The sequence below is a fragment of the Callospermophilus lateralis genome, unplaced genomic scaffold (assembly GCF_048772815.1).
Source record: "Callospermophilus lateralis isolate mCalLat2 unplaced genomic scaffold, mCalLat2.hap1 Scaffold_11105, whole genome shotgun sequence".
NCBI lineage: Eukaryota > Metazoa > Chordata > Mammalia > Rodentia > Sciuridae > Callospermophilus > Callospermophilus lateralis.
Window position 1 is genome coordinate 1 of NW_027511358.1, and position 25,924 is coordinate 25,924.

General features: G+C 53.2%; 15 non-coding genes across 15 annotated transcripts; all 15 read right to left on the reverse strand.

Annotated features, from left to right (window-relative positions):
* Positions 1–342: 342 nt before the first annotated feature.
* LOC143640041 (small nucleolar RNA SNORD116) lies at positions 343–434 on the reverse strand. The gene has a single exon (XR_013154853.1). It is a non-coding gene; the product is annotated as a small nucleolar RNA SNORD116 (small nucleolar RNA).
* Positions 435–2,138: 1,704 nt separating this feature from the next.
* LOC143386661 (small nucleolar RNA SNORD116) lies at positions 2,139–2,230 on the reverse strand. The gene has a single exon (XR_013089670.1). It is a non-coding gene; the product is annotated as a small nucleolar RNA SNORD116 (small nucleolar RNA).
* A 1,723-nt stretch (positions 2,231–3,953) lies between these two features.
* Positions 3,954–4,045, reverse strand: LOC143386660 (small nucleolar RNA SNORD116). The gene has a single exon (XR_013089669.1). It is a non-coding gene; the product is annotated as a small nucleolar RNA SNORD116 (small nucleolar RNA).
* Positions 4,046–5,752: 1,707 nt separating this feature from the next.
* On the reverse strand, positions 5,753–5,844 carry LOC143386582 (small nucleolar RNA SNORD116). The gene has a single exon (XR_013089596.2). It is a non-coding gene; the product is annotated as a small nucleolar RNA SNORD116 (small nucleolar RNA).
* Positions 5,845–7,551: 1,707 nt separating this feature from the next.
* LOC143386586 (small nucleolar RNA SNORD116) lies at positions 7,552–7,643 on the reverse strand. The gene has a single exon (XR_013089600.2). It is a non-coding gene; the product is annotated as a small nucleolar RNA SNORD116 (small nucleolar RNA).
* A 1,706-nt stretch (positions 7,644–9,349) lies between these two features.
* On the reverse strand, positions 9,350–9,441 carry LOC143386659 (small nucleolar RNA SNORD116). The gene has a single exon (XR_013089668.1). It is a non-coding gene; the product is annotated as a small nucleolar RNA SNORD116 (small nucleolar RNA).
* A 1,723-nt stretch (positions 9,442–11,164) lies between these two features.
* On the reverse strand, positions 11,165–11,256 carry LOC143386657 (small nucleolar RNA SNORD116). Its single transcript, XR_013089667.1, has one exon. It is a non-coding gene; the product is annotated as a small nucleolar RNA SNORD116 (small nucleolar RNA).
* A 1,707-nt stretch (positions 11,257–12,963) lies between these two features.
* Positions 12,964–13,055, reverse strand: LOC143386656 (small nucleolar RNA SNORD116). Its single transcript, XR_013089666.1, has one exon. It is a non-coding gene; the product is annotated as a small nucleolar RNA SNORD116 (small nucleolar RNA).
* Positions 13,056–14,762: 1,707 nt separating this feature from the next.
* Positions 14,763–14,854, reverse strand: LOC143386655 (small nucleolar RNA SNORD116). Its single transcript, XR_013089665.1, has one exon. It is a non-coding gene; the product is annotated as a small nucleolar RNA SNORD116 (small nucleolar RNA).
* Positions 14,855–16,560: 1,706 nt separating this feature from the next.
* On the reverse strand, positions 16,561–16,652 carry LOC143386654 (small nucleolar RNA SNORD116). Its single transcript, XR_013089664.1, has one exon. It is a non-coding gene; the product is annotated as a small nucleolar RNA SNORD116 (small nucleolar RNA).
* Positions 16,653–18,375: 1,723 nt separating this feature from the next.
* Positions 18,376–18,467, reverse strand: LOC143386653 (small nucleolar RNA SNORD116). The gene has a single exon (XR_013089663.1). It is a non-coding gene; the product is annotated as a small nucleolar RNA SNORD116 (small nucleolar RNA).
* A 1,707-nt stretch (positions 18,468–20,174) lies between these two features.
* On the reverse strand, positions 20,175–20,266 carry LOC143386581 (small nucleolar RNA SNORD116). The gene has a single exon (XR_013089595.2). It is a non-coding gene; the product is annotated as a small nucleolar RNA SNORD116 (small nucleolar RNA).
* Positions 20,267–21,972: 1,706 nt separating this feature from the next.
* LOC143386652 (small nucleolar RNA SNORD116) lies at positions 21,973–22,064 on the reverse strand. The gene has a single exon (XR_013089662.1). It is a non-coding gene; the product is annotated as a small nucleolar RNA SNORD116 (small nucleolar RNA).
* Positions 22,065–23,780: 1,716 nt separating this feature from the next.
* LOC143386650 (small nucleolar RNA SNORD116) lies at positions 23,781–23,872 on the reverse strand. The gene has a single exon (XR_013089660.1). It is a non-coding gene; the product is annotated as a small nucleolar RNA SNORD116 (small nucleolar RNA).
* Positions 23,873–25,567: 1,695 nt separating this feature from the next.
* LOC143386649 (small nucleolar RNA SNORD116) lies at positions 25,568–25,656 on the reverse strand. Its single transcript, XR_013089659.2, has one exon. It is a non-coding gene; the product is annotated as a small nucleolar RNA SNORD116 (small nucleolar RNA).
* Between the last annotated feature and the right edge of the window lie 268 nt (positions 25,657–25,924).

Sequence of the window (25,924 nt, forward strand, 5' to 3'; positions counted from 1 at the left end):
TTCCACTGTCCTGGAATAAGCATCTCCAGTCCACAAGAGGACGAAACTTCTTCTCCTGTGCCATGGCCCAGAACCTCCTAGTACGGGCTGAACCCTACAGCCGAACACCACTAGGATATAATCCCCCGGGGCAGGCCAAGGTCTTCGTCAACGTCCTGAGCTCTGCATCACCCATGTATGCTGAAACCAAACGAGGACTGACACTCAGCCTAACGCCACCTGAACTCGGCTGGAAGGAGCCTTCCCTTAAAGGGTCCATTCCCACAGAGCCCTCGTCGAAAAAGGGGCACAGGGTTCTCCCCTCCACCACCCCACTCACTGCAGCCCCCTGGGCTACGTGGTGGACCTCAGTTTCGATGAGAACGACGGTATAGAGTTTTCACTCATTTTGTTCAGCTTCCAAGGAATGTTTTTGTGGGAGTCATCATCGATCCACGCTTGTGAACCTCACCTGGCAATGAGCAACCTCGGTGACTTGGAGCAAGGAGACTCTTACCGTCGTCAGCTATGAAGGGCCACACTCAGGTAACAGAGGGCACGGGCATGCGGGTGTTCCCCGTCCTCCCTGGGTATCTTCCCACAGCCAGAAGAGCCGGAGGCAACCCTCAATCCGTCCAAGGAAACCCGACCTGCCATGCGTATGCAAGGAGACAAAAGAGAGGGATGCCCATGAAACATAACCATGACTGGCCTGTTCCGCAGCCTGCTGTTCCTCACTACACACTCCTTAGGGACTGCAGCCTTTTCAGTTTCCTATGCCATGCCTGCCTCATCTCAGTTCCAATGGGGCTCCTGAGCTGCCCAGGAAACTCTTCCAGCCACAGGAAACCCATCTGAGAATCTCCTTCCAACCCTACAAACGAATGTGACCCTGACACCTTCCCTCCATGGGATGTCCAAGCATGGAAGGACCAACTTGAGAAAGTACGTCCTCTGGAGACCTCCTGCCTTTCTGGGATATCGCCACGTGCATCTCGGAGCCCCACATGACATAGATTCCAACAGGAGCCCCAGTCCCAACCATACGCTCCGAAGCCTGAACCCCACAATTGTGCAGGAGAGGAGACCCTCAACGCCTGTCCAGCGCCTAGAAGGCACTTGGCAAAGAGGTGAATTCCATCACTCTCTACTTCCTTCAGGCATAGGCAACAATCCTTAGGAACTACTTTGGACCCAGTCACGCCTTTCCTCTGCCCAAACCATTCACGACTGTCCTATGCTCAAAAACTAGAAGCTGATGTCTCGGGTTCACAGGTGCCTCCTCCAAAAAAATTCATTCCTGAGGTCTGCCACAACAGTGGCTCATTCGGGATCCAAACTGCGTATATGCTCTATCAGAAGGCACATCAACCACCGTGCCTGAAGCCTCACGGGTGGACCAAAACACACAACGATACTAAGGCTTTTCCTGAAGCACTTCTGATGCCCCAACTCGAGAGCCAACCATCTATCAGGGGGATCCATTCCCGAAAGTGGCAGTCAAAGGACCGGCTTCTGGTAAGACCCACTTTCTCCATTTGCATTCCCTCAAATGGCCATCTACTCATCCAGGCGCTGGTCCCACTGGAGACCCACAATTCCTTCCCTTGGTGGACAAACGCTCTTGCCAACATTGTGGGACAATACCACTGGCAACACTGAAGAATTTCCAAAAAACTAGAAAACCCACCACACTCCCGGAAACACCAGGTCCCTGTGCTTTAAAGAAGGGTCTTCCATGCTTTGCGCTGGGTCTGCCTCCGCCTTCCTCCTAAAGTGGACCTCAATTTTCACTGGAAGACCCAGCAGACCGGCATGGTTCCACTGTCCTGGGAATAAGCATCTCCAGTCCACAAGAGGACGAAACTTCTTCTCCTGTGCCATGGCCCAGAACCTCCTAGTACGGCTGAACCCTACAGCCGAACACCCACTAGGATATAATCCCGGGCAGGCCAAGGTCTTCGTCAACGTCCTGAGCTCTGCATCACCCATGTATGCTGAAACCAAACGAGGACTGACACTCAGCCTAACGCCACCTGAACTCGGCTGGAAGGAGCCTTCCCTTAAAGGGTCCATTCCCACAGAGCCCTCGTCGAAAAAGGGGCACAGGGTTCTCCCCTCCACCACCCCACTCACTGCAGCCCCCTGGGCTACGTGGTGGACCTCAGTTTCGATGAGAACGACGGTATAGAGTTTTCACTCATTTTGTTCAGCTTCCAAGGAATGTTTTTGTGGGAGTCATCATCGATCCACGCTTGTGAACCTCACCTGGCAATGAGCAACCTCGGTGACTTGGAGCAAGGAGACTCTTACCATCGTCAGCTATGAAGGGCCACACTCAGGTAACAGAGGGCACGGGCATGCGGGTGTTCCCCGTCCTCCCTGGGTATCTTCCCACAGCCAGAAGAGCCGGGGGCAACCCTCAATCCGTCCAAGGAAACCCGACCTGCCATGCGTATGCAAGGAGACAAAAGAGAGGGATGCCCATGAAACATAACCATGACTGGCCTGTTCCGCAGCCTGCTGTTCCTCACTACACACTCCTTAGGGACTGCAGCCTTTTCAGTTTCCTATGCCATGCCTGCCTCATCTCAGTTCCAATGGGGCTCCTGAGCTGCCCAGGAAACTCTTCCAGCCACAGGAAACCCATCTGAGAATCTCCTTCCAACCCTACAAACGAATGTGACCCTGACACCTTCCCTCCATGGGATGTCCAAGCATGGAAGGACCAACTTGAGAAAGTACGTCCTCTGGAGACCTCCTGCCTTTCTGGGATATCGCCACGTGCATCTCGGAGCCCCACATGACATAGATTCCAACAGGAGCCCCAGTCCCAACCATACGCTCCGATGCCTGTACCCCACAATTGTGCAGGAGAGGAGACCCTCAACGCCTGTCCAGCGCCTAGAAAGGCACTTGGCAAAGAGGTGAATTCCATCACTCTCTACTTCCTTCAGGCATAGGCAACAATCCTTAGGAACTCCTTTGGACCCAGTTACGCCTTTCCTCTGCCCAAACCATTCACGACTGTCCTATGCTCAAAAACTAGAAGCTGATGTCTCGGGTTCACATGTGCCTCCTCCAAAAAAATTCATTCCTGAGGTCTGCCACAATAGTGGCTCATTCGGGATTCAAACTGCGTATATGCTCTATCATATGGCACATCAACCACCGAGCCTGAAGCCTCAGGGGCAAACGAAAAGCACACAACGATACTAAGGCTTTTTCCTGAAACACTTCTGATGCCCCAACTCGAGAGTCAACCATCTATCAGGAGGATCCATTCCCAGAAGTTGCAGCCAAAACCGGCTTGTGGTAAGACCCAGTTTCTCCATTTGCATTCCCTCAAATGGCCATCTACTCATCCAGTCGGTGGTCCCTCTTTAGACCCACCCTTCCTTCCCTTGGTGGACAAACGCTCATGCCAACATTGTGGGACAATACCATTGGCAACACTGTAGCATTTCCGGAAAACGATAAAACCCTCCACATTCCCGGAAACACCAGGCCCCTGTGCACTATAGAAGGCTCTCCCATGCTTTGCGCTGGGTCTCCTTCCGCCTTCCACCTAAAGTGCTCCTCAATTTTCACTGGAAGACCCAGCAGACCGGCATGGTTCCACTGGCCTGGGAATAAGCATCTCCAGTCCACAAGAGGACAAAACTTCTTCTCCTGTGCCATGGCCCAGAACCTCCTAGTACAGCTGAACCCTACAGCCGAACACCCACAAAGATATAATCCCGGGCAGGCCTAGGTCTACCTCAACGTCCTGAGCTCTGCATCACCCATGCATGCTGAAACCAAACGAGGACTGACACGCAGAGGACAACAGGCTCGGAGCCTAAAGCCACCTGAACTCGGCTGGAAGGAGCCTTCCCTTCCAGGGTATATTCCCACAGAGCCCTCGTCGAAAAAGGGGCACAGGGTTCTCCCCTCCACCACCAAATTCACTGCAGCCCCCTGGGCTACGTGGTGGACCTCAGTTTCGATGAGAACGACGGTATAGAGTTTTCACTCATTTTGTTCAGCTTCCAAGGAATGTTTTTGTGGGAGTCATCATCGATCCACGCTTGTGACCCTCACCTGGCAAGGAGCAACCTCGGTGACTCTGGGCAAGGAGACTCTTACCATCGTCAGCCATGAAGGGCCACACTCAGGTAACAGAGGGCACGGGCATGCGGGTGTTCACCGTCCTCCCTGGGTATCTTCCCACAGCCAGAAGAGCCGGAGGCAACCCTCAATCCGTCCGAGGAAACCCGACCTGCCATGCGTATGCAAAGAGACAAAAGAGAGGGATGCCCATGAAACATAACCATGACTGCCCTGCTCCGCAGCCTGCTGTTCCTCACTACACACTCCTTAGGGACTGCAGCCTTTTCAGTTTCCTATGCCATGCCTGCCTCATCTCAGTTCCAATGGGGCTCCAAAGCTGCCCAGGAAACTCTTCAAGCCACAGGAAACCCATCTGTGAATCTCCATCCAACCCTACAAACGAATGTGACCCTGACACCTTCCCTCCATGGGATGTCCAAGCATGGAAGGACCAACTTGAGAAAGTACGTCCTCTGGAGACCTCCTGCCTTTCTGGGATATCGCCACGTGCATCTCGGAGCCCCACATGACATAGATTCCAACAGGAGCCCCAGTCCCAACCATACGCTCCGAAGCCTGAACCCCACAATTGTGCAGGAGAGGAGACCCTCAACGCCTGTCCAGCGCCTAGAAAGGCACTTGGCAAAGAGGTGAATTCCATCACTCTCTACTTCCTTCAGGCATAGGCAACAATCCTTAGGAACTCCTTTGGACCCAGTTACGCCTTTCCTCTGCCCAAACCATTCACGACTGTCCTATGCTCAAAAACTAGAAGCTGATGTCTCGGGTTCACAGGTGCCTCCTCCAAAAAAATTCATTCCTGAGGTCTGCCACAACAGTGGCTCATTCGGGATCCAAACTGCGTATATGCTCTATCAGAAGGCACATCAACCACCGTGCCTGAAGCCTCACGGGTGGACCAAAAGCACACAACGATACTAAGGCTTTTTCCTGAAGCACTTCTGATGCCCCAACTCGAGAGCCAACCATCTATCAGGGGGATCCATTCCCGAAAGTGGCAGTCAAAGGACCGGCTTCTGGTAAGACCCACTTTCTCCATTTGCATTCCCTCAAATGGCCATCTACTCATCCAGGCGCTGGTCCCACTGGAGACCCACAATTCCTTCCCTTGGTGGACAAACGCTCTTGCCAACATTGTGGGATAATACCACTGGCAACACTGAAGAATTTCCAAAAAACTAGAAAACCCACCACACTCCCGGAAACACCAGGTCCCTGTGCTTTAAAGAAGGGTCTTCCATGCTTTGCGCTGGGTCTGCCTCCGCCTTCCTCCTAAAGTGGACCTCAATTTTCACTGGAAGACCCAGCAGACCGGCATGGTTCCACTGTCCTGGGAATAAGCATCTCCAGTCCACAAGAGGACGAAACTTCTTCTCCTGTGCCATGGCCCAGAACCTCCTAGTACGGCTGAACCCTACAGCCGAACACCCACTAGGATATAATCCCGGGCAGGCCAAGGTCTTCGTCAACGTCCTGAGCTCTGCATCACCCATGTATGCTGAAACCAAACGAGGACTGACACTCAGCCTAACGCCACCTGAACTCGGCTGGAAGGAGCCTTCCCTTAAAGGGTCCATTCCCACAGAGCCCTCGTCGAAAAAGGGGCACAGGGTTCTCCCCTCCACCACCCCACTCACTGCAGCCCCCTGGGCTACGTGGTGGACCTCAGTTTCGATGAGAACGACGGTATAGAGTTTTCACTCATTTTGTTCAGCTTCCAAGGAATGTTTTTGTGGGAGTCATCATCGATCCACGCTTGTGAACCTCACCTGGCAAGGAGCAACCTCGGTGACTTGGAGCAAGGAGACTCTTACCGTCGTCAGCTATGAAGGGCCACACTCAGGTAACAGAGGGCACGGGCATGCGGGTGTTCCCCGTCCTCCCTGGGTATCTTCCCACAGCCAGAAGAGCCGGAGGCAACCCTCAATCCGTCCAAGGAAACCCGACCTGCCATGCGTATGCAAGGAGACAAAAGAGAGGGATGCCCATGAAACATAACCATGACTGGCCTGTTCCGCAGCCTGCTGTTCCTCACTACACACTCCTTAGGGACTGCAGCCTTTTCAGTTTCCTATGCCATGCCTGCCTCATCTCAGTTCCAATGGGGCTCCTGAGCTGCCCAGGAAACTCTTCCAGCCACAGGAAACCCATCTGAGAATCTCCTTCCAACCCTACAAACGAATGTGACCCTGACACCTTCCCTCCATGGGATGTCCAAGCATGGAAGGACCAACTTGAGAAAGTACGTCCTCTGGAGACCTCCTGCCTTTCTGGGATATCGCCACGTGCATCTCGGAGCCCCACATGACATAGATTCCAACAGGAGCCCCAGTCCCAACCATACGCTCCGAAGCCTGAACCCCACAATTGTGCAGGAGAGGAGACCCTCAACGCCTGTCCAGCGCCTAGAAAGGCACTTGGCAAAGAGGTGAATTCCATCACTCTCTACTTCCTTCAGGCATAGGCAACAATCCTTAGGAACTACTTTGGACCCAGTCACGCCTTTCCTCTGCCCAAACCATTCACGACTGTCCTATGCTCAAAAACTAGAAGCTGATGTCTCGGGTTCACAGGTGCCTCCTCCAAAAAAATTCATTCCTGAGGTCTGCCACAACAGTGGCTCATTCGGGATCCAAACTGCGTATATGCTCTATCAGAAGGCACATCAACCACCGTGCCTGAAGCCTCACGGGTGGACCAAAAGCACACAACGATACTAAGGCTTTTTCCTGAAGCACTTCTGATGCCCCAACTCGAGAGCCAACCATCAATCAGGGGGATCCATTCCCGAAAGTGGCAGTCAAAGGACCGGCTTCTGGTAAGACCCACTTTCTCCATTTGCATTCCCTCAAATGGCCATCTACTCATCCAGGCGCTGGTCCCACTGGAGACCCACAATTCCTTCCCTTGGTGGACAAACGCTCTTGCCAACATTGTGGGACAATACCACTGGCAACACTGAAGAATTTCCAAAAAACTAGAAAACCCACCACACTCCCGGAAACACCAGGTCCCTGTGCTTTAAAGAAGGGTCTTCCATGCTTTGCGCTGGGTCTGCCTCCGCCTTCCTCCTAAAGTGGACCTCAATTTTCACTGGAAGACCCAGCAGACCGGCATGGTTCCACTGTCCTGGGAATAAGCATCTCCAGTCCACAAGAGGACGAAACTTCTTCTCCTGTGCCATGGCCCAGAACCTCCTAGTACGGCTGAACCCTACAGCCGAACACCCACTAGGATATAATCCCGGGCAGGCCAAGGTCTTCGTCAACGTCCTGAGCTCTGCATCACCCATGTATGCTGAAACCAAACGAGGACTGACACTCAGCCTAACGCCACCTGAACTCGGCTGGAAGGAGCCTTCCCTTAAAGGGTCCATTCCCACAGAGCCCTCGTCGAAAAAGGGGCACAGGGTTCTCCCCTCCACCACCCCACTCACTGCAGCCCCCTGGGCTACGTGGTGGACCTCAGTTTCGATGAGAACGACGGTATAGAGTTTTCACTCATTTTGTTCAGATTCCAAGGAATGTTTTTGTGGGAGTCATCATCGATCCACGCTTGTGAACCTCACCTGGCAATGAGCAACCTCGGTGACTTGGAGCAAGGAGACTCTTACCGTCGTCAGCTATGAAGGGCCACACTCAGGTAACAGAGGGCACGGGCATGCGGGTGTTCCCCGTCCTCCCTGGGTATCTTCCCACAGCCAGAAGAGCCGGAGGCAACCCTCAATCCGTCCAAGGAAACCCGACCTGCCATGCGTATGCAAGGAGACAAAAGAGAGGGATGCCCATGAAACATAACCATGACTGGCCTGTTCCGCAGCCTGCTGTTCCTCACTACACACTCCTTAGGGACTGCAGCCTTTTCAGTTTCCTATGCCATGCCTGCCTCATCTCAGTTCCAATGGGGCTCCTGAGCTGCCCAGGAAACTCTTCCAGCCACAGGAAACCCATCTGAGAATCTCCTTCCAACCCTACAAACGAATGTGACCCTGACACCTTCCCTCTATGGGATGTCCAAGCATGGAAGGACCAACTTGAGAAAGTACGTCCTCTGGAGACCTCCTGCCTTTCTGGGATATCGCCACGTGCATCTCGGAGCCCCACATGACATAGATTCCAACAGGAGCCCCAGTCCCAACCATACGCTCCGAAGCCTGAACCCCACAATTGTGCAGGAGAGGAGACCCTCAACGCCTGTCCAGCGCCTAGAAAGGCACTTGGCAAAGAGGTGAATTCCATCACTCTCTACTTCCTTCAGGCATAGGCAACAATCCTTAGGAACTACTTTGGACCCAGTCACGCCTTTCCTCTGCCCAAACCATTCACGACTGTCCTATGCTCAAAAACTAGAAGCTGATGTCTCGGGTTCACAGGTGCCTCCTCCAAAAAAATTCATTCCTGAGGTCTGCCACAACAGTGGCTCATTCGGGATCCAAACTGCGTATATGCTCTATCAGAAGGCACATCAACCACCGTGCCTGAAGCCTCACGGGTGGACCAAAACACACAACGATACTAAGGCTTTTTCCTGAAGCACTTCTGATGCCCCAACTCGAGAGCCAACCATCTATCAGGGGGATCCATTCCCGAAAGTGGCAGTCAAAGGACCGGCTTCTGGTAAGACCCACTTTCTCCATTTGCATTCCCTCAAATGGCCATCTACTCATCCAGGCGCTGGTCCCACTGGAGACCCACAATTCCTTCCCTTGGTGGACAAACGCTCTTGCCAACATTGTGGGACAATACCACTGGCAACACTGAAGAATTTCCAAAAAACTAGAAAACCCACCACACTCCCGGAAACACCAGGTCCCTGTGCTTTAAAGAAGGGTCTTCCATGCTTTGCGCTGGGTCTGCCTCCGCCTTCCTCCTAAAGTGGACCTCAATTTTCACTGGAAGACCCAGCAGACCGGCATGGTTCCACTGTCCTGGGAATAAGCATCTCCAGTCCACAAGAGGACGAAACTTCTTCTCCTGTGCCATGGCCCAGAACCTCCTAGTACGGCTGAACCCTACAGCCGAACACCCACTAGGATATAATCCCGGGCAGGCCAAGGTCTTCGTCAACGTCCTGAGCTCTGCATCACCCATGTATGCTGAAACCAAACGAGGACTGACACTCAGCCTAACGCCACCTGAACTCGGCTGGAAGGAGCCTTCCCTTAAAGGGTCCATTCCCACAGAGCCCTCGTCGAAAAAGGGGCACAGGGTTCTCCCCTCCACCACCCCACTCACTGCAGCCCCCTGGGCTACGTGGTGGACCTCAGTTTCGATGAGAACGACGGTATAGAGTTTTCACTCATTTTGTTCAGCTTCCAAGGAATGTTTTTGTGGGAGTCATCATCGATCCACGCTTGTGAACCTCACCTGGCAATGAGCAACCTCGGTGACTTGGAGCAAGGAGACTCTTACCATCGTCAGCTATGAAGGGCCACACTCAGGTAACAGAGGGCACGGGCATGCGGGTGTTCCCCGTCCTCCCTGGGTATCTTCCCACAGCCAGAAGAGCCGGGGGCAACCCTCAATCCGTCCAAGGAAACCCGACCTGCCATGCGTATGCAAGGAGACAAAAGAGAGGGATGCCCATGAAACATAACCATGACTGGCCTGTTCCGCAGCCTGCTGTTCCTCACTACACACTCCTTAGGGACTGCAGCCTTTTCAGTTTCCTATGCCATGCCTGCCTCATCTCAGTTCCAATGGGGCTCCTGAGCTGCCCAGGAAACTCTTCCAGCCACAGGAAACCCATCTGAGAATCTCCTTCCAACCCTACAAACGAATGTGACCCTGACACCTTCCCTCCATGGGATGTCCAAGCATGGAAGGACCAACTTGAGAAAGTACGTCCTCTGGAGACCTCCTGCCTTTCTGGGATATCGCCACGTGCATCTCGGAGCCCCACATGACATAGATTCCAACAGGAGCCCCAGTCCCAACCATACGCTCCGATGCCTGTACCCCACAATTGTGCAGGAGAGGAGACCCTCAACGCCTGTCCAGCGCCTAGAAAGGCACTTGGCAAAGAGGTGAATTCCATCACTCTCTACTTCCTTCAGGCATAGGCAACAATCCTTAGGAACTCCTTTGGACCCAGTTACGCCTTTCCTCTGCCCAAACCATTCACGACTGTCCTATGCTCAAAAACTAGAAGCTGATGTCTCGGGTTCACATGTGCCTCCTCCAAAAAAATTCATTCCTGAGGTCTGCCACAATAGTGGCTCATTCGGGATTCAAACTGCGAATATGCTCTATCATATGGCACATCAACCACCGAGCCTGAAGCCTCAGGGGCAAACGAAAAGCACACAACGATACTAAGGCTTTTTCCTGAAACACTTCTGATGCCCCAACTCGAGAGTCAACCATCTATCAGGAGGATCCATTCCCAGAAGTTGCAGCCAAAACCGGCTTGTGGTAAGACCCAGTTTCTCCATTTGCATTCCCTCAAATGGCCATCTACTCATCCAGTCGGTGGTCCCTCTTTAGACCCACCCTTCCTTCCCTTGGTGGACAAACGCTCATGCCAACATTGTGGGACAATACCATTGGCAACACTGTAGCATTTCCGGAAAACGATAAAACCCTCCACATTCCCGGAAACACCAGGCCCCTGTGCACTATAGAAGGCTCTCCCATGCTTTGCGCTGGGTCTCCTTCCGCCTTCCACCTAAAGTGCTCCTCAATTTTCACTGGAAGACCCAGCAGACCGGCATGGTTCCACTGGCCCGGGAATAAGCATCTCCAGTCCACAAGAGGACAAAACTTCTTCTCCTGTGCCATGGCCCAGAACCTCCTAGTACAGCTGAACCCTACAGCCGAACACCCACAAAGATATAATCCCGGGCAGGCCTAGGTCTACCTCAACGTCCTGAGCTCTGCATCACCCATGCATGCTGAAACCAAACGAGGACTGACACGCAGAGGACAACAGGCTCGGAGCCTAAAGCCACCTGAACTCGGCTGGAAGGAGCCTTCCCTTCCAGGGTATATTCCCACAGAGCCCTCGTCGAAAAAGGGGCACAGGGTTCTCCCCTCCACCACCAAATTCACTGCAGCCCCCTGGGCTACGTGGTGGACCTCAGTTTCGATGAGAACGACGGTATAGAGTTTTCACTCATTTTGTTCAGCTTCCAAGGAATGTTTTTGTGGGAGTCATCATCGATCCACGCTTGTGACCCTCACCTGGCAAGGAGCAACCTCGGTGACTCTGGGCAAGGAGACTCTTACCATCGTCAGCCATGAAGGGCCACACTCAGGTAACAGAGGGCACGGGCATGCGGGTGTTCACCGTCCTCCCTGGGTATCTTCCCACAGCCAGAAGAGCCGGAGGCAACCCTCAATCCGTCCGAGGAAACCCGACCTGCCATGCGTATGCAAAGAGACAAAAGAGAGGGATGCCCATGAAACATAACCATGACTGCCCTGCTCCGCAGCCTGCTGTTCCTCACTACACACTCCTTAGGGACTGCAGCCTTTTCAGTTTCCTATGCCATGCCTGCCTCATCTCAGTTCCAATGGGGCTCCAAAGCTGCCCAGGAAACTCTTCAAGCCACAGGAAACCCATCTGTGAATCTCCATCCAACCCTACAAATGAATGTGACCCTGACACCTTCCCTCCATGGGATGTCCAAGCATGGAAGGACCAACTTGAGAAAGTACGTCCTCTGGAGACCTCCTGCCTTTCTGGGATATCGCCACGTGCATCTCGGAGCCCCACATGACATAGATTCCAACAGGAGCCCCAGTCCCAACCATACGCTCCGAAGCCTGAACCCCACAATTGTGCAGGAGAGGAGACCCTCAACGCCTGTCCAGCGCCTAGAAAGGCACTTGGCAAAGAGGTGAATTCCATCACTCTCTACTTCCTTCAGGCATAGGCAACAATCCTTAGGAACTCCTTTGGACCCAGTTACGCCTTTCCTCTGCCCAAACCATTCACGACTGTCCTATGCTCAAAAACTAGAAGCTGATGTCTCGGGTTCACAGGTGCCTCCTCCAAAAAAATTCATTCCTGAGGTCTGCCACAACAGTGGCTCATTCGGGATCCAAACTGCGTATATGCTCTATCAGAAGGCACATCAACCACCGTGCCTGAAGCCACACGGGTGGACCAAAAGCACACAACGATACTAAGGCTTTTTCCTGAAGCACTTCTGATGCCCCAACTCGAGAGCCAACCATCTATCAGGGGGATCCATTCCCGAAAGTGGCAGTCAAAGGACCGGCTTCTGGTAAGACCCACTTTCTCCATTTGCATTCCCTCAAATGGCCATCTACTCATCCAGGCGCTGGTCCCACTGGAGACCCACAATTCCTTCCCTTGGTGGACAAACGCTCTTGCCAACATTGTGGGACAATACCACTGGCAACACTGAAGAATTTCCAAAAAACTAGAAAACCCACCACACTCCCGGAAACACCAGGTCCCTGTGCTTTAAAGAAGGGTCTTCCATGCTTTGCGCTGGGTCTGCCTCCGCCTTCCTCCTAAAGTGGACCTCAATTTTCACTGGAAGACCCAGCAGACCGGCATGGTTCCACTGTCCTGGGAATAAGCATCTCCAGTCCACAAGAGGACGAAACTTCTTCTCCTGTGCCATGGCCCAGAACCTCCTAGTACGGCTGAACCCTACAGCCGAACACCCACTAGGATATAATCCCGGGCAGGCCAAGGTCTTCGTCAACGTCCTGAGCTCTGCATCACCCATGTATGCTGAAACCAAACGAGGACTGACACTCAGCCTAACGCCACCTGAACTCGGCTGGAAGGAGCCTTCCCTTAAAGGGTCCATTCCCACAGAGCCCTCGTCGAAAAAGGGGCACAGGGTTCTCCCCTCCACCACCCCACTCACTGCAGCCCCCTGGGCTACGTGGTGGACCTCAGTTTCGATGAGAACGACGGTATAGAGTTTTCACTCATTTTGTTCAGCTTCCAAGGAATGTTTTTGTGGGAGTCATCATCGATCCACGCTTGTGAACCTCACCTGGCAATGAGCAACCTCGGTGACTTGGAGCAAGGAGACTCTTACCGTCGTCAGCTATGAAGGGCCACACTCAGGTAACAGAGGGCACGGGCATGCGGGTGTTCCCCGTCCTCCCTGGGTATCTTCCCACAGCCAGAAGAGCCGGAGGCAACCCTCAATCCGTCCAAGGAAACCCGACCTGCCATGCGTATGCAAGGAGACAAAAGAGAGGGATGCCCATGAAACATAACCATGACTGGCCTGTTCCGCAGCCTGCTGTTCCTCACTACACACTCCTTAGGGACTGCAGCCTTTTCAGTTTCCTATGCCATGCCTGCCTCATCTCAGTTCCAATGGGGCTCCTGAGCTGCCCAGGAAACTCTTCCAGCCACAGGAAACCCATCTGAGAATCTCCTTCCAACCCTACAAACGAATGTGACCCTGACACCTTCCCTCCATGGGATGTCCAAGCATGGAAGGACCAACTTGAGAAAGTACGTCCTCTGGAGACCTCCTGCCTTTCTGGGATATCGCCACGTGCATCTCGGAGCCCCACATGACATAGATTCCAACAGGAGCCCCAGTCCCAACCATACGCTCCGAAGCCTGAACCCCACAATTGTGCAGGAGAGGAGACCCTCAACGCCTGTCCAGCGCCTAGAAAGGCACTTGGCAAAGAGGTGAATTCCATCACTCTCTACTTCCTTCAGGCATAGGCAACAATCCTTAGGAACTACTTTGGACCCAGTCACGCCTTTCCTCTGCCCAAACCATTCACGACTGTCCTATGCTCAAAAACTAGAAGCTGATGTCTCGGGTTCACAGGTGCCTCCTCCAAAAAAATTCATTCCTGAGGTCTGCCACAACAGTGGCTCATTCGGGATCCAAACTGCGTATATGCTCTATCAGAAGGCACATCAACCACCGTGCCTGAAGCCTCACGGGTGGACCAAAAGCACACAACGATACTAAGGCTTTTTCCTGAAGCACTTCTGATGCCCCAACTCGAGAGCCAACCATCTATCAGGGGGATCCATTCCCGAAAGTGGCAGTCAAAGGACCGGCTTCTGGTAAGACCCACTTTCTCCATTTGCATTCCCTCAAATGGCCATCTACTCATCCAGGCGCTGGTCCCACTGGAGACCCACAATTCCTTCCCTTGGTGGACAAACGCTCTTGCCAACATTGTGGGACAATACCACTGGCAACACTGAAGAATTTCCAAAAAACTAGAAAACCCACCACACTCCCGGAAACACCAGGTCCCTGTGCTTTAAAGAAGGGTCTTCCATGCTTTGCGCTGGGTCTGCCTCCGCCTTCCTCCTAAAGTGGACCTCAATTTTCACTGGAAGACCCAGCAGACCGGCATGGTTCCACTGTCCTGGGAATAAGCATCTCCAGTCCACAAGAGGACGAAACTTCTTCTCCTGTGCCATGGCCCAGAACCTCCTAGTACGGCTGAACCCTACAGCCGAACACCCACTAGGATATAATCCCGGGCAGGCCAAGGTCTTCGTCAACGTCCTGAGCTCTGCATCACCCATGTATGCTGAAACCAAACGAGGACTGACACTCAGCCTAACGCCACCTGAACTCGGCTGGAAGGAGCCTTCCCTTAAAGGGTCCATTCCCACAGAGCCCTCGTCGAAAAAGGGGCACAGGGTTCTCCCCTCCACCACCCCACTCACTGCAGCCCCCTGGGCTACGTGGTGGACCTCAGTTTCGATGAGAACGACGGTATAGAGTTTTCACTCATTTTGTTCAGCTTCCAAGGAATGTTTTTGTGGGAGTCATCATCGATCCACGCTTGTGAACCTCACCTGGCAATGAGCAACCTCGGTGACTTGGAGCAAGGAGACTCTTACCATCGTCAGCTATGAAGGGGCACACTCAGGTAACAGAGGGCACGGGCATGCGGGTGTTCCCCGTCCTCCCTGGGTATCTTCCCACAGCCAGAAGAGCCGGCGGCAACCCTCAATCCGTCCAAGGAAACCCGACCTGCCATGCGTATGCAAGGAGACAAAAGAGAGGGATGCCCATGAAACATAACCATGACTGGCCTGTTCCGCAGCCTGCTATTCCTCACTACACACTCCTTAGGGACTGCAGCCTTTTCAGTTTCCTATGCCATGCCTGCCTCATCTCAGTTCCAATGGGGCTCCTGAGCTGCCCAGGAAACTCTTCCAGCCACAGGAAACCCATCTGAGAATCTCCTTCCAACCCTACAAACGAATGTGACCCTGACACCTTCCCTCCATGGGATGTCCAAGCATGGAAGGACCAACTTGAGAAAGTACGTCCTCTGGAGACCTCCTGCCTTTCTGGGATATCGCCACGTGCATCTCGGAGCCCCACATGACATAGATTCCAACAGGAGCCCCAGTCCCAACCATACGCTCCGAAGCCTGAACCCCACAATTGTGCAGGAGAGGAGACCCTCAACGCCTGTCCAGCGCCTAGAAAGGCACTTGGCAAAGAGGTGAATTCCATCACTCTCTACTTCCTTCAGGCATAGGCAACAATCCTTAGGAACTACTTTGGACCCAGTCACGCCTTTCCTCTGCCCAAACCATTCACGACTGTCCTATGCTCAAAAACTAGAAGCTGATGTCTCGGGTTCACAGGTGCCTCCTCCAAAAAAATTCATTCCTGAGGTCTGCCACAACAGTGGCTCATTCGGGATCCAAACTGCGTATATGCTCTATCAGAAGGCACATCAACCACCGTGCCTGAAGCCTCACGGGTGGACCAAAACACACAACGATACTAAGGCTTTTTCCTGAAGCACTTCTGATGCCCCAACTCGAGAGCCAACCATCTATCAGGGGGATCCATTCCCGAAAGTGGCAGTCAAAGGACCGGCTTCTGGTAAGACCCACTTTCTCCATTTGCATTCCCTCAAATGGCCATCTACTCATCCAGGCGCTGGTCCCACTGGAGACCCACAATTCCTTCCCTTGGTGGACAAACGCTCTTGCCAACATTGTGGGACAATACCACTGGCAACACTGAAGAATTTCCAAAAAACTAGAAAACCCACCACACTCCCGGAAACACCAGGTCCCTGTGCTTTAAAGAAGGGTCTTCCATGCTTTGCGCTGAGTCTGCCTCCGCCTTCCTCCTAAAGTGGACCTCAATTTTCACTGGAAGACCCAGCAGACCGGCATGGTTCCACTGTCCTGGGAATAAGCATCTCCAGTCCACAAGAGGACGAAACTTCTTCTCCTGTGCCATGGCCCAGAACCTCCTAGTACGGCTGAACCCTACAGCCGAACACCCACTAGGATATAATCCCGGGCAGGCCAAGGTCTTCGTCAACGTCCTGAGCTCTGCATCACCCATGTATGCTGAAACCAAACGAGGACTGACACTCAGCCTAACGCCACCTGAACTCGGCTGGAAGGAGCCTTCCCTTAAAGGGTCCATTCCCACAGAGCCCTCGTCAAAAAAGGGGCACAGGGTTCTCCCCTCCACCACCCAACTCACTGCAGCCCCCTGGGCTACGTGGTGGACCTCAGTTTCGATGAGAACGACGGTATAGAGTTTTCACTCATTTTGTTCAGCTTCCAAGGAATGTTTTTGTGGGAGTCATCATCGATCCACGCTTGTGAACCTCACCTGGCAATGAGCAACCTCGGTGACTTGGAGCAAGGAGACTCTTACCATCGTCAGCTATGAAGGGCCACACTCAGGTAACAGAGGGCACGGGCATGCGGGTGTTCCCCGTCCTCCCTGGGTATCTTCCCACAGCCAGAAGAGCCGGCGGCAACCCTCAATCCGTCCAAGGAAACCCGACCTGCCATGCGTATGCAAGGAGACAAAAGAGAGGGATGCCCATGAAACATAACCATGACTGGCCTGTTCCGCAGCCTGCTGTTCCTCACTACACACTCCTTAGGGACTGCAGCCTTTTCAGTTTCCTATGCCATGCCTGCCTCATCTCAGTTCCAATGGGGCTCCTGAGCTGCCCAGGAAACTCTTCCAGCCACATGAAACCCATCTGTGAATCTCCTTCCAACCCTACAAACGAATGTGACCCTGACACCTTCCCTCCATGGGATGTCCAAGCATGGAAGGACCAACTTGAGAAAGTACGTCCTCTGGAGACCTCCTGCCTTTCTGGGATATCGCCACGTGCATCTCGGAGCCCCACATGACATAGATTCCAACAGGAGCCCCAGTCCCAACCATACGCTCCGAAGCCTGAACCCCACAATTGTGCAGGAGAGGAGACCCTCAACGCCTGTCCAGCGCCTAGAAAGGCACTTGGCAAAGAGGTGAATTCCATCACTCTCTACTTCCTTCAGGCATAGGCAACAATCCTTAGGAACTCCTTTGGACCCAGTTACGCCTTTCCTCTGCCCAAACCATTCACGACTGTCCTATGCTCAAAAACTAGAAGCTGATGTCTCGGGTTCACAGGTGCCTCCTCCAAAAAAATTCATTCCTGAGGTCTGCCACAATAGTGGCTCATTCGGGATTCAAACTGCGTATATGCTCTATCATATGGCACATCAACCACCGAGCCTGAAGCCTCAGGGGCAAACCAAAAGCACACAACGATACTAAGGCTTTTTCCTGAAACACTTCTGATGCCCCAACTCGAGAGTCAACCATCTATCAGGAGGATCCATTCCCAGAAGTTGCAGCCAAAACCGGCTTGTGGTAAGACCCAGTTTCTCCATTTGCATTCCCTCAAATGGCCATCTACTCATCCAGTCGGTGGTCCCTCTTTAGACCCACCCTTCCTTCCCTTGGTGGACAAACGCTCTTGCCAACATTGTGGGACAATACCATTGGCAACACTGTAGCATTTCCGGAAAACGATAAAACCCTCCACATTCCCGGAAACACCAGGCCCCTGTGCACTATAGAAGGCTCTCCCATGCTTTGCGCTGGGTCTCCTTCCGCCTTCCACCTAAAGTGCTCCTCAATTTTCACTGGAAGACCCAGCAGACCAGCATGGTTCCACTGGCCTGGGAATAAGCATCTCCAGTCCACAAGAGGACAAAACTTCTTCTCCTGTGCCATGGCCCAGAACCTCCTAGTACAGCTGAACCCTACAGCCGAACACCCACAAAGATATAATCCCGGGCAGGCCTAGGTCTACCTCAACGTCCTGAGCTCTGCATCACCCATGCATGCTGAAACCAAACGAGGACTGACACGCAGAGGACAACAGGCTCGGAGCCTAAAGCCACCTGAACTCGGCTGGAAGGAGCCTTCCCTTCCAGGGTCCATTCCCACAGAGCCCCCGTCGAAAAAGGGGCACAGGGTTCTCCCCTCCACCACCAAATTCACTGCAGCCCCCTGGGCTACGTGGTGGACCTCAGTTTCGATGAGAACGACGGTATAGAGTTTTCACTCATTTTGTTCAGCTTCCAAGGAATGTTTTTGTGGGAGTCATCATCGATCCACGCTTGTGACCCTCACCTGGCAAGGAGCAACCTCGGTGACTCTGGGCAAGGAGACTCTTACCATCGTCAGCCATGAAGGGCCACACTCAGGTAACAGAGGGCACGGGCATGCGGGTGTTCACCGTCCTCCCTGGGTATCTTCCCACAGCCAGAAGAGCCGGAGGCAACCCTCAATCCGTCCGAGGAAACCCGACCTGCCATGCGTATGCAAAGAGACAAAAGAGAGGGATGCCCATGAAACATAACCATGACTGCCCTGCTCCGCAGCCTGCTGTTCCTCACTACACACTCCTTAGGGACTGCAGCCTTTTCAGTTTCCTATGCCATGCCTGCCTCATCTCAGTTCCAATGGGGCTCCAAAGCTGCCCAGGAAACTCTTCAAGCCACAGGAAACCCATCTGTGAATCTCCATCCAACCCTACAAACGAATGTGACCCTGACACCTTCCCTCCATGGGATGTCCAAGCATGGAAGGACCAACTTGAGAAAGTACGTCCTCTGGAGACCTCCTGCCTTTCTGGGATATCGCCACGTGCATCTCGGAGCCCCACATGACATAGATTCCAACAGGAGCCCCAGTCCCAACCATACGCTCCGAAGCCTGAACCCCACAATTGTGCAGGAGAGGAGACCCTCAACGCCTGTCCAGCGCCTAGAAAGGCACTTGGCAAAGAGGTGAATTCCATCACTCTCTACTTCCTTCAGGCATAGGCAACAATCCTTAGGAACTCCTTTGGACCCAGTTACGCCTTTCCTCTGCCCAAACCATTCACGACTGTCCTATGCTCAAAAACTAGAAGCTGATGTCTCGGGTTCACAGGTGCCTCCTCCAAAAAAATTCATTCCTGAGGTCTGCCACAACAGTGGCTCATTCGGGATCCAAACTGCGTATATGCTCTATCAGAAGGCACATCAACCACCGTGCCTGAAGCCTCACGGGTGGACCAAAAGCACACAACGATACTAAGGCTTTTTCCTGAAGCACTTCTGATGCCCCAACTCGAGAGCCAACCATCTATCAGGGGGATCCATTCCCGAAAGTGGCAGTCAAAGGACCGGCTTCTGGTAAGACCCACTTTCTCCATTTGCATTCCCTCAAATGGCCATCTACTCATCCAGGCGCTGGTCCCACTGGAGACCCACAATTCCTTCCCTTGGTGGACAAACGCTCTTGCCAACATTGTGGGACAATACCACTGGCAACACTGAAGAATTTCCAAAAAACTAGAAAACCCACCACACTCCCGGAAACACCAGGTCCCTGTGCTTTAAAGAAGGGTCTTCCATGCTTTGCGCTAGGTCTGCCTCCGCCTTCCTCCTAAAGTGGACCTCAATTTTTACTGGAAGACCCAGCAGACTGGCATGGTTCCACTGTCCTGGGAATAAGCATCTCCAGTCCACAAGAGGACGAAACTTCTTCTCCTGTGCCATGGCCCAGAACCTCCTAGTACGGCTGAACCCTACAGCCGAACACCCACTAGGATATAATCCCGGGCAGGCCAAGGTCTTCGTCAACGTCCTGAGCTCTGCATCACCCATGTATGCTGAAACCAAACGAGGACTGACACTCAGCCTAACGCCACCTGAACTCGGCTGGAAGGAGCCTTCCCTTAAAGGGTCCATTCCCACAGAGCCCTCGTCGAAAAAGGGGCACAGGGTTCTCCCCTCCACCACCCCACTCACTGCAGCCCCCTGGGCTACGTGGTGGACCTCAGTTTCGATGAGAACGACGGTATAGAGTTTTCACTCATTTTGTTCAGCTTCCAAGGAATGTTTTTGTGGGAGTCATCATCGATCCACGCTTGTGAACCTCACCTGGCAAGGAGCAACCTCGGTGACTTGGAGCAAGGAGACTCTTACCGTCGTCAGCTATGAAGGGCCACACTCAGGTAACAGAGGGCACGGGCATGCGGGTGTTCCCCGTCCTCCCTGGGTATCTTCCCACAGCCAGAAGAGCCGGAGGCAACCCTCAATCCGTCCAAGGAAACCCGACCTGCCATGCGTATGCAAGGAGACAAAAGAGAGGGATGCCCATGAAACATAACCATGACTGGCCTGTTCCGCAGCCTGCTGTTCCTCACTACACACTCCTTAGGGACTGCAGCCTTTTCAGTTTCCTATGCCATGCCTGCCTCATCTCAGTTCCAATGGGGCTCCTGAGCTGCCCAGGAAACTCTTCCAGCCACAGGAAACCCATCTGAGAATCTCCTTCCAACCCTACAAACGAATGTGACCCTGACACCTTCCCTCCATGGGATGTCCAAGCATGGAAGGACCAACTTGAGAAAGTACGTCCTCTGGAGACCTCCTGCCTTTCTGGGATATCGCCACGTGCATCTCGGAGCCCCACATGACATAGATTCCAACAGGAGCCCCAGTCCCAACCATACGCTCCGAAGCCTGAACCCCACAATTGTGCAGGAGAGGAGACCCTCAACGCCTGTCCAGCGCCTAGAAAGGCACTTGGCAAAGAGGTGAATTCCATCACTCTCTACTTCCTTCAGGCATAGGCAACAATCCTTAGGAACTACTTTGGACCCAGTCACGCCTTTCCTCTGCCCAAACCATTCACGACTGTCCTATGCTCAAAAACTAGAAGCTGATGTCTCGGGTTCACAGGTGCCTCCTCCAAAAAAATTCATTCCTGAGGTCTGCCACAACAGTGGCTCATTCGGGATCCAAACTGCGTATATGCTCTATCAGAAGGCACATCAACCACCGTGCCTGAAGCCTCACGGGTGGACCAAAACACACAACGATACTAAGGCTTTTTCCTGAAGCACTTCTGATGCCCCAACTCGAGAGCCAACCATCTATCAGGGGGATCCATTCCCGAAAGTGGCAGTCAAAGGACCGGCTTCTGGTAAGACCCACTTTCTCCATTTGCATTCCCTCAAATGGCCATCTACTCATCCAGGCGCTGGTCCCACTGGAGACCCACAATTCCTTCCCTTGGTGGACAAACGCTCTTGCCAACATTGTGGGACAATACCACTGGCAACACTGAAGAATTTCCAAAAACTAGAAAACCCACCACACTCCCGGAAACACCAGGTCCCTGTGCTTTAAAGAAGGGTCTTCCATGCTTTGCGCTGGGTCTGCCTCCGCTTCCTCCTAAAGTGGACCTCAATTTTCACTGGAAGACCCAGCAGACCGGCATGGTTCCACTGTCCTGGGAATAAGCATCTCCAGTCCACAAGAGGACGAAACTTCTTCTCCTGTGCCATGGCCCAGAACCTCCTAGTACGGCTGAAACCTACAGCCGAACACCCACTAGGATATAATCCCGGGCAGGCCAAGGTCTTCGTCAACGTCCTGAGCTCTGCATCACCCATGTATGCTGAGAAACCAAACGAGGACTGACACTCAGCCTAACGCCACCTGAACTCGGCTGGAAGGAGCCTTCCCTTAAAGGGTCCATTCCCACAGAGCCCTCGTCGAAAAAGGGGCACAGGGTTCTCCCCTCCACCACCCAACTCACTGCAGCCCCCTGGGCTACGTGGTGGACCTCAGTTTCGATGAGAACGACGGTATAGAGTTTTCACTCATTTTGTTCAGCTTCCAAGGAATGTTTTTGTGGGAGTCATCATCGATCCACGCTTGTGAACCTCACCTGGCAATGAGCAACCTCGGTGACTTGGAGCAAGGAGACTCTTACCATCGTCAGCTATGAAGGGCCACACTCAGGTAACAGAGGGCACGGGGCATGCGGGTGTTCCCCGTCCTCCCTGGGTATCTTCCCACAGCCAGAAGAGCCGGCGGCAACCCTCAATCCGTCCAAGGAAACCCGACCTGCATGCGTATGCAAGGAGACAAAAGAGAGGGATGCCCATGAAACATAACCATGACTGGCCTGTTCCGCAGCCTGCTGTTCCTCACTACACACTCCTTAGGGACTGCAGCCTTTTCAGTTTCCTATGCCATGCATGCCTCATCTCAGTTCCAATGGGGCTCCTGAGCTGCCCAGGAAACTCTTCCAGCCACATGAAACCCATCTGTGAATCTCCTTCCAACCCTACAACGAATGTGACCCTGACACCTTCCCTCCATGGGATGTCCAAGCATGGAAGGACCAACTTGAGAAAGTACGTCCCTCTGGAGACCTCCTGCCTTTCTGGGATATCGCCACGTGCATCTCGGAGCCCACATGACATAGATTCCAACAGGAGCCCCAGTCCCAACCATACGCTCCGAAGCCTGAACCCCACAATTGTGCAGGAGAGGAGACCCTCAACGCCTGTCCAGCGCCTAGAAAGGCACTTGGCAAAGAGGTGAATTCCATCACTCTCTACTTCCTTCAGGCATAGGCAACAATCCTTAGGAACTCCTTTGGACCAGTTACGCCTTTCTCTGCCCAAACCATTCACGACTGTCCTATGCTCAAAAACTAGAAGCTGATGTCTCGGGTTCACAGGTGCCTCCTCCAAAAAAATTCATTCCTGAGGTCTGCCACAATAGTGGCTCATTCGGGATTCAAACTGCGTATATGCTCTATCATATGGCACATCAACCACCGAGCCTGAAGCCTCAGGGCAAACCAAAAGCACACAACGATACTAAGGCTTTTTCCTGAAACACTTCTGATGCCCCAACTCGAGAGTCAACCATCTATCAGGAGGATCCATTCCCAGAAGTTGCAGCCAAAACCGGCTTGTGGTAAGACCCAGTTTCTCCATTTGCATTCCCTCAAATGGCCATCTACTCATCCAGTCGGTGGTCCCTCTTTAGACCCACCCTTCCTTCCTTGGTGGACAAACGCTCTTGCCAACATTGTGGGACAATACCATTGGCACACTGTAGCATTTCCGGAAACGATAAAACCCTCCACATTCCCGGAAACACCAGGCCCCTGTGCACTATAGAAGGCTCTCCCATGCTTTGCGCTGGGTCTCCTTCCGCCTTCCACCTAAAGTGCTCCTCAATTTTCACTGGAAGACCCAGCAGACCGGCATGGTTCCACTGGCCTGGGAATAAGCATCTCCAGTCCACAAGAGGACAAAACTTCTTCTCCTGTGCCATGGCCCAGAACCTCCTAGTACAGCTGAACCCTACAGCCGAACACCCACAAAGATATAATCCCGGGCAGGCCTAGGTCTACCTCAACGTCCTGAGCTCTGCATCACCCATGCATGCTGAAACCAAACGAGGACTGACACGCAGAGGACAACAGGCTCGGAGCCTAAAGCCACCTGAACTCGGCTGGAAGGAGCCTTCCTTCCAGGGTCCATTCCCACAGAGCCCCCGTCGAAAAAGGGGCACAGGGTTCTCCCCTCCACCACCAAATTCACTGCAGCCCCCTGGGCCTACGTGGTGGACCTCAGTTTCGATGAGAACGACGGTATAGAGTTTTCACTCATTTTGTTCAGCTTCCAAGGAATGTTTTTGTGGGAGTCATCATCGATCCACGCTTGTGACCCTCACCTGGCAAGGAGCAACCTCGGTGACTCTGGGCAAGGAGACTCTTACCATCGTCAGCCATGAAGGGCCACACTCAGGTAACAGAGGGCACGGGCATGCGGGTGTTCACCGTCCTCCAAGGGTATCTTCCACAGCCAGAAGAGCCGGAGGCAACCCTCAATCCGTCCGAGGAAACCCGACCTGCCATGCGTATGCAAAGAGACAAAAGAGAGGGATGCCCATGAAACATAACCATGACTGGCCTGTTCCGCAGCCTGCTGTTCCTCACTACACACTCCTTAGGGACTGCAGCCTTTTCAGTTTCCTATGCCATGCCTGCCTCATCTCAGTCCAATGGGGCTCCAAAGCTGCCCAGGAAACTCTTCAAGCCACAGGAAACCCATCTGTGAATCTCCATCCAACCCTACAAACGAATGTGACCCTGACACCTTCCCTCCATGGGATGTCCAAGCATGGAAGGACCACTTGAGAAAGTACGTCCTCTGGAGACCTCCTGCCTTTCTGGGATATCGCCACGTGCATCTCGGAGCCCCACATGACATAGATTCCAACAGGAGCCCCAGTCCCAACCTACGCTCCGAAGCCTGAACCCCACAATTGTGCAGGAGAGGAGACCCTCAACGCCTGAACAGCGCCTAGAAAGGCACTTGGCAAAGAGGTGAATTCCATCACTCTCTACTTCCTTCAGGCATAGGCAACAATCCTTAGGAACTCCTTTGGACCCAGTTACGCCTTTCCTCTGCCCAAACCATTCACGACTGTCCTATGCTCAAAAACTAGAAGCTGATGTCTCGGGTTCACAGGTGCCTCCTCCAAAAAAATTCATTCCTGAGGTCTGCCACAACAGTGGCTCATTCGGGATCCAAACTGCGTATATGCTCTATCAGAAGGCACATCAACCACGTGCCTGAAGCCTCACGGGTGGACCAAAACACACAACGATACTAAGGCTTTTTCCTGAAGCACTTCTGATGCCCCAACTCGAGAGCCAACCATCTATCAGGGGATCCATTCCCGAAAGTGGCAGTCAAAGGACCGGCTTCTGGTAAGACCCACTTTCTCCATTTGCATTCCTCAAATGGCCATCTACTCATCCAGGCGCTGGTCCCACTGGAGACCCACAATTCCTTCCCTTGGTGGACAAACGCTCTTGCCAACATTGTGGACAATACCACTGGCAACACTGAAGAATTTCCAAAAAACTAGAAAACCCACCACACTCCCGGAAACACCAGGTCCCTGTGCTTTAAAGAAGGGTCTTTCCATGCTTTGCGCTGGGTCTGCCTCCGCCTTCCTCCTAAAGTGGACCTCATTTTCACTGGAAGACCCAGCAGACCGGCATGGTTCCACTGTCCTGGGAATAAGCATCTCCAGTCCACAAGAGGACGAAACTTCTTCTCCTGTGCCATGGCCCAGAACCTCCTAGTACGGCTGAACCCTACAGCCGAACACCCACTAGGATATAATCCCGGGCAGGCCAAGGTCTTCGTCAACGTCTGAGCTCTGCATCACCCATGTATGCTGAACAAACGAGGACTGACACTCAGCCTAACGCCACCTGAACTCGGCTGGAAGGAGCCTTCCCTTAAAGGGTCCATTCCCACAGAGCCCTCGTCGAAAAAGGGGCACAGGGTTCTCCCCTCCACCACCCAACTCACTGCAGCCCCCTGGGCTACGTGGTGGACCTCAGTTTCGATGAGAACGACGGTATAGAGTTTCACTCATTTTGTTCAGCTTCCAAGGAATGTTTTTGTGGAGTCATCATCGTCCACGCTTGTGAACCTCACCTGGCAATGTTGTGAACCTCACCTGGCAATGAGCAACCTCGGTGACTTGGAGCAAGGAGACTCTTACCATCGTCAGCTATGAAGGGCCACACTCAGGTAACAGAGGGCACGGGCATGCGGGTGTTCCCCGTCCTCCCTGGGTATCTTCCCACAGCCAGAAGAGCCGGCGGCAACCCTCAATCCGTCCAAGGAAACCCGACCTGCCATGCGTATGCAAGGAGACAAAAGAGAGGGATGCCCATGAAACATAA